Genomic DNA, 7,542 nt, shown 5'->3' with positions numbered 1-7,542 from the left:
ACCATGTTATTCATGCATTTATAAATATCAGTTACTAACTAAATATTTAATTCAAGGGTAAATATTTATCTTTGACAAGAAATATTTACTTCTAAAATTAACTATTTAGTTTGCAAACTAAACACATTGATGAGATCAGAATTGCTCACATATTGCAAAAAATTCACATTTCTTTTAATACATCACTTCCTGAAAAACCCAGAGACGGGCAAAAAAACGAGACCTCTCACTCTGAGTCATTTTAGAATCAGAGCTGAACTCAGACTAAAGAGTCAGACATGAAGGTTAATGCAGCTGCTTGATCACTGAGATCTTCATCGGTTCGATCTTCAAGGTTTTTTCAATACTGTCGAAGTATGGAAACATCTTGTGAGTGAAGGTGTGTGTGAAGGTGTGTATGTGTGTTAGTATCCAGATCAGAAGGAAGCTTTCCTCTGTCCCAGTCCAGATTCACTCTGATCCCTGGAGATTCTTCTGGACTGAGAGAAAAGTGGCAGGAGCTGGTGGAGAACGTGCATATATTCATCTTGATAGAACCATATAACCAACAATCCAGACATTATGCCTTCCTCTCAACAGATTCTTCTATCACACCGAGTCTCCAGGCATCACTGTGTCCAACATCAACATCCCAGCTGTGGTTCCCTGAGTTAAAACCATCAGAACTCAGAACAGAACAGTAATATTTATCAAATCTCTCTGGATTATCAGGAAGCTGCTGTTTCTCTCCTCTAGTCAAACTGGTCAGATCTTCAGACAGATGGAGAATGACCCAGCCGTGTTTGGGTCCAGAACCAGAGGAGTGTAGGTCACCATGGTCTGCATGTTGCTCCAGATGTTGAAGGCCAGGTTGCCCAGATGTTTGGCCTGGTCTATCAGAGCTCCTGAGGCAGCTGTGGATCCTCCAGCAGGGGGCAGCGCTGGACTCTTTCCACTGCAGCCTTGTAGTTGTGCAGGAATGAGACGTCTTCAGCTCTAGCTCCTCCTCTGTGGCTCTGACTGTGTCTGAAAGAGCTGCTATCTCTCTGCTCAGAGCCTCCATCTTCTCCTCCATCATCCCTCTCTTCTGCTCCTCTTCCTCCCTCAGTGCAGCCAGCCTGGCCTCCTCTTCCTCTGCTAGAAACTGATGAAGCTGCTTAAACTGCTCCCTAATCTGCCTCTCTGTGTGTCGGGCCTGGACCTTCATGTGTTCTGCTGTCTGATCAAACTCCTCCTGAACTTTCTTCCTGAGCTTCAGCTTCTTTAAAGGTTTCAGAGTTTCCTGAAGCTTCTTCTTGTGTTGCTGAGCAGCTTCATCAATGGGTCTGAATCTGTGATTGGTGTGTTTTTCTGAATCTCTGCAGACGAGACACACTGGCTGCTGATGGTCCAGACAGAAGAGTTTGAGTTTCTCAGAGTGCAGACTGCAGAGATCCTCTGAAGCTCTCTGCTCTCTCTGCTGTAAGAAACTCTCACACAGATTCTTCAGAGCCAGATTACAGGGTGGAGCATCTGATGCTGATCTTTTCCGACAAACTGGACATGAGCGACCAGTTCCTCTTCTCCAGTTTTCTGCAGACACTCCTTACAGAAGCTGTGGCTGCATGACAGAAGAACCGGATCCTTAAATATCTCCAGACAGATCGGACAGCAGAGATGATCTTCTGATCTGGAAGCCATTTTGTCTCAGTGAACCTGAAACCACAGCAGACAGAAAGTCAAACCAGGGATGAATTTTATGCACAAAAGATTTAAATTTGATTCAATATGTTGAGCCTTTTGTGAATGTGGAGATTACAGATTAATCATCTCACTTTAAACTTGAATCATCCCAGAGATGAACATCACACACATTATATACGTTGATAGTCAAATATCTGACATGGTAAATATTGTTTTCTTGCTAGTTAAATATTAAATGCTGCTGTAAATGCAGAGGTTGATTGTTTGAACTCAGTTAAAGTTCATTAGATCTGAAACGCCTGAATCTGTGAGCAGAAGCAGAAACCATTGTTTCTGTTTGTCTTTAGTTTCTACCTGCTGTTCTTTGTTCACTGAAGGTGAAACCAGAAGTCACTTTCTGTCCTGCAGAAACTTTCTGAACTTACTTTGCTCTGCGTGTTGCTCCTCCTGCAGCAGTCTGTGTTCCAGTGCCCAGTTCTCTCTGTTCTCCGTTTAGTTTGATTTCAGTCCCAGATGAAAATCTTCCACGAGGTTTCTCTCCCAACCGTTTCCTGTTCTTCCCGGATTCACTTTTCTTCTTCTACTGTTTCCGTTTCTTCTTCTTGGTTTTATTGGCGGTTGGTAACCAGCGTTCAGCAGCATTAGCGCCCCCTGCTGGTGTGGAGTGCGGTTCCTGCCGGTCTACTTCATACTATGTGTTTCTACATATATAAATATTTCCTATATATGTAATTTAATATTCATACAGATAAATATACTAGTATAAACATTTTTACACGATCATCTATTTATCAGAAACACATTAACAAACTCGTTTCACATCCAATCAAATTCTATGAAACAATTTTCTTTTAAATCTAATAAATGTTTGTAAATGTTTAATACACAAATTCCTCCTCAAAATATTTAATAAATTAATATTTTTCTCAGTTCTTTCAGACTCTTTCATGTATCTTCCCTGGTTTTTATATTTATGACATTTTAATTGAACATGCTGTCGTTTCATATTTTGAACTTTCATACTTTTGAATTTTAAAGTGTCTAGTTAAATCCTGTTTGTCTGAATCTCAGCCTTGTTTTCTCTCTTTCCTCTTTTCTTTTTTCTCCTTCATTCGTTTGACTTTCATTAAACCGTCTTCTTGTTCTTCCTTTCATCTGTTTTTCTTTCATTTTCCTCAGATTTTCTGTTTTAACTGTAAAACTGATTCTGAATTTTCCTCCTTGTGTTTTTTCTGCCTCTCATTTCCTGCAATATGTTCTGCAACACAAATACATCACCCCCACTTTGAACAACCCTGTTGGAATCGAAGAAGCTTGGTGAACTGCTCTGCCCCCTGGTGGCCATTCCTGGATTTCAACTGAATTTAATGTGTTTCTGTTAAAGTTCTTACTTTAACAGAACATTCCCAAAATAACAACCCAAGTTTCTCTTCTAATTAATAAATATTTAGATGAAAAATGTTTGCAGTTGTCCCAAAATGTCCAGAATGAATGTTTTATACACTACAAAGTTTTAATGTTAAATTTACCCATAAAAACATTCAAAAGCTTCACTTATTGTTCTATTTCTTTATTCTTTTAGTTAATTCCTTTCAAATATAACATTTTGGAGTTTAACTTTCTGACATGGATGATAAAGAATTTAAAAACTGGAAGTTTTGTCTGTGAAATTGTGGATTATTTAAAGCAAATCTTGTTAAAAATCATTGTAACAGTTAGTAGCATTAACATTATTGATGTATTTGAGTGTTTGTGATTCAGACACCAATACAACCATTCTAATATTAAATGCCTCTTTCCACTTTTAATTTTTACTCTGTTTACATTTTTATTTTTAATTCTGTCATTATGAACAGTATTTAATTATTAGATACATATTTAAGAACTGGAACCAGGAAAATAAAACCTGATCAGAAATAGATGAGGCTCAAACAAATCGATCTGTTCTTCAGTTTTGTTTAATAAAAACCAAACAATACAAATTTTGAGAATATTAAAATAATAAACCACAGTTTGACTGTCTCTGTGTAGATAATCAGGCCAATCTTAATCTTAATCTGCTTCATTAAATGAAGAAGCAGGAAAAAACAAACATGGTGATCCAGTGACACCAAGCGGTGACAGAAAGTACTGCAGTGTTTAAATCTTCCATCTGAACTTCAGTTTCTTCCTGTTTGTTTTCAGTTTTAATAAAACTGAAGGTTTTTTAAAAGGGTTTTATTAAAACTGTGTTTTGTAAAATTTTTACTCGGTTTTGACTGAAATTGGTTTAAAACAGTTTTAGAGTTTATTTCTGGTTCTGAATGCAGAACCTGAACCAGGAGACCTGAAGGCAGCAGGTTGATGCAACAGCAGCAGATCTTCAAGCAGCTCAGTGGTTTTTAAACTACCGGCTGTAGTCATATTTCCAAGTCATATTTTCACCATGTTATTCATGCATTTATAAATATCAGTTACTAACTAAATATTTAATTCAAGGGTAAATATTTATCTTTGACAAGAAATATTTACTTCTAAAATTAACTATTTAGTTTGCAAACTAAACACATTGATGAGATCAGAATTGCTCACATATTGCAAAAAATTCACATTTCTTTTAATACATCACTTCCTGAAAAACCCAGAGACGGGCAAAAAAACGAGACCTCTCACTCTGAGTCATTTTAGAATCAGAGCTGAACTCAGACTAAAGAGTCAGACATGAAGGTTAATGCAGCTGCTTGATCACTGAGATCTTCATCGGTTCGATCTTCAAGGTTTTTCAATACTGTCGAAGTATGGAAACATCTTGTGAGTGAAGGTGTGTGTGAAGGTGTGTATGTGTGTGTTAGTATCCAGATCAGAGAAGGACAGCTTTCCTCTGTCCCAGTCCAGATTCACTTGATCCTCTGGAGATTCTTCTGGACTGAGAGAAAAGTGGCAGGAGCTGGTGGAGAACGTGCATAATATTCATCTTGATAGAACCATATAACCAACAATCCAGACATTATGCCTTCTTTCCTCTCAACAGATTCTTCTATCACACCGAGTCTCCAGGCATCACTGTGTCCAAATCAACATCCCAGCTGTGGTTCCCTGAGTTAAAACCATCAGAACTCAGAACAGAACAGTAATATTTATCAAATCTCTCTGGATTATCAGGAAGCTGCTGTTTCTCTCCTCTAGTCAAACTGGTCAGATCTTCAGACAGATGGAGGAATGACCCAGCCGTGTTTGGGTCCAGAACCAGAGGAGTGTAGGTCACCATGGTCTGCATGTTGCTCCAGATGTTGAAGGCCAGGTTGCCCAGATGTTTGGCCTGGTCTATCAGAGCTCCTGAGGGCAGCTGTGGATCCTCCAGCAGGGGGCAGCGCTGGACTCTTTCCACTGCAGCCTTGTAGTTGTGCAGGAATGAGACGTCTTCAGCTCTCAGCTCCTCCTCTGTGGCTCTGACTGTGTCTGAAAGAGCTGCTATCTCTCTGCTCAGAGCCTCCATCTTCTCCTCCATCATCCCTCTCTTCTGCTCCTCTTCCTCCCTCAGTGCAGCCAGCCTGGCCTCCTCTTCCTCTGCTAGAAACTGATGAAGCTGCTTAAACTGCTCCCTAATCTGCCTCTCTGTGTGTCGGGCCTGGACCTTCATGTGTTCTGCTGTCTGATCAAACTCCTCCTGAACTTTCTTCCTGAGCTTCAGCTTCTTCTTTAAAGGTTTCAGAGTTTCCTGAAGCTTCTTCTTGTGTTGCTGAGCAGCTTCATCAATGGGTCTGAATCTGTGATTGGTGTGTTTTTCTGAATCTCTGCAGACGAGACACACTGGCTGCTGATGGTCCAGACAGAAGAGTTTGAGTTTCTCAGAGTGCAGACTGCAGAGATCCTCTGAAGCTCTCTGCTCTCTCTGCTGTAAGAAACTCTCACACAGATTCTTCAGAGCCAGATTACAGGGTGGAGCATCTGATGCTGATCTTTTCCGACAAACTGGACATGAGCGACCAGTTCCTCTTCTCCAGTGTTTCTGCAGACACTCCTTACAGAAGCTGTGGCTGCATGACAGAAGAACCGGATCCTTAAATATCTCCAGACAGATCGGACAGCAGAGATGATCTTCTGATCTGGAAGCCATTTTGTCTCTGAACCTGAAACCACAGCAGACAGAAAGTCAAACCAGGGATGAATTTTATGCACAAAAGATTTAAATTTGATTCAACATGTTGAGCCTTTTGTGAATGTGGAGATTACAGATTAATCATCTCACTTTAAACTTGAATCATCCCAGAGATGAACATCACACACATTATATACGTTGATAGTCAAATATCTGACATGGTAAATATTGTTTTCTTGCTAGTTAAATATTAAATGCTGCTGTAAATGCAGAGGTTGATTGTTTGAACTCAGTTAAAGTTCATTAGATCTGAAACGCCTGAATCTGTGAGCAGAAGCAGAAACCATTGTTTCTGTTTGTCTTTAGTTTCTACCTGCTGTTCTTTGTTCACTGAAGGTGAAACCAGAAGTCACTTTCTGTCCTGCAGAAACTTTCTGAACTTACTTTGCTCTGCGTGTTGCTCCTCCTGCAGCAGTCTGTGTTCCAGTGCCCAGTTCTCTCTGTTCTCCGTTTAGTTTGATTTCAGTCCCAGATGAAAATCGTTCCACGAGGTTTCTCTCTCCCAACCGTTTCCTGTTCTTCCCGGATTCACTTTTCTTCTTCTACTGTTTCCGTTTCTTCTTCTTGGTTTTATTGGCGGTTGGTAACCAGCGTTCAGCAGCATTAGCGCCCCCTGCTGGTGTGGAGTGCGGTTCCTGCCGGTCTACTTCATACTATGTGTTTCTACATATATAAATATTTCCTATATATGTAATTTAATATTCATACAGATAAATATACTAGTATAAACATTTTTACACGATCATCTATTTATCAGAAACACATTAACAAACTCGTTTCACATCCAATCAAATTCTATGAAACAATTTTCTTTTAAATCTAATAAATGTTTGTAAATGTTTAATACACAAATTCCTCCTCAAAATATTTAATAAATTAATATTTTTCTCAGTTCTTTCAGACTCTCTTCATGTATCTTCCCTGGTTTTTATATTTATGACATTTTAATTGAACATGCTGTCGTTTCATATTTTGAACTTTCATACTTTTGAATTTTAAAGTGTCTAGTTAAATCCTGTTTGTCTGAATCTCAGCCTTGTTTTCTCTCTTTCCTCTTTTCTCCTTCAATCGTTTGACTTTCATTAAACCGTCTTCTTGTTCTTCCTTTCATCTGTTTTTCTTTCATTTTCCTCAGATTTTCTGTTTTAACTGTAAAACTGATTCTGAATTTTCCTCCTTGTGTTTTTTCTGCCTCTCATTTCCTGCAATATGTTCTGCAACACAAATACATCACCCCCACTTTGAACAACCCTGTTGGAATCGAAGAAGCTTGGTGAACTGCTCTGCCCCCTGGTGGCCATTCCTGGATTTCAACTGAATTTAATGTGTTTCTGTTAAAGTTTTAACTTTAACAGAACATTCCCAAAATAACAACCCAAGTTTCTCTTCTAATTAATAAATATTTAGATGAAAAATGTTTGCAGTTGTCCCAAAATGTCCAGAATGAATGTTTTATACACTACAAAGTTTTAATGTTAAATTTACCCATAAAAACATTCAAAAGCTTCACTTATTGTTCTATTTCTTTATTCTTTTAGTTAATTCCTTTGAAATATAACATTTTGGAGTTTAACTTTCTGACATGGATGATAAAGAATTTAAAAACTGGAAGTTTTGTCTGTGAAATTGTGGATTATTTAAAGCAAATCTTGTTAAAATCATTGTAACAGTTAGTAGCATTAACATTATTGATGTATTTGAGTGTTTGTGATTCAGACACCAATACAACCATTCTAATATTA

At 38.5% G+C, this 7,542-nt stretch overlaps 1 pseudogene; it reads right to left on the bottom strand.

Moving 5' to 3' along the window:
* Positions 1–4,413: 4,413 nt before the first annotated feature.
* Positions 4,414–5,758, bottom strand: LOC129356831 (nuclear factor 7, brain-like; annotated as a pseudogene).
* Positions 5,759–7,542: the final 1,784 nt, after the last annotated feature.

The sequence above is a fragment of the Poeciliopsis prolifica genome, unplaced genomic scaffold (assembly GCF_027474105.1).
Source record: "Poeciliopsis prolifica strain line A6 unplaced genomic scaffold, Auburn_PproV2 SCAFFOLD198, whole genome shotgun sequence".
NCBI classification, from domain to species: Eukaryota; Metazoa; Chordata; class Actinopteri; order Cyprinodontiformes; family Poeciliidae; genus Poeciliopsis; species Poeciliopsis prolifica.
The sequence above is the reverse complement of the archived record's forward strand: the minus strand, read 5'-3'. Positions and strand labels throughout refer to the sequence as shown.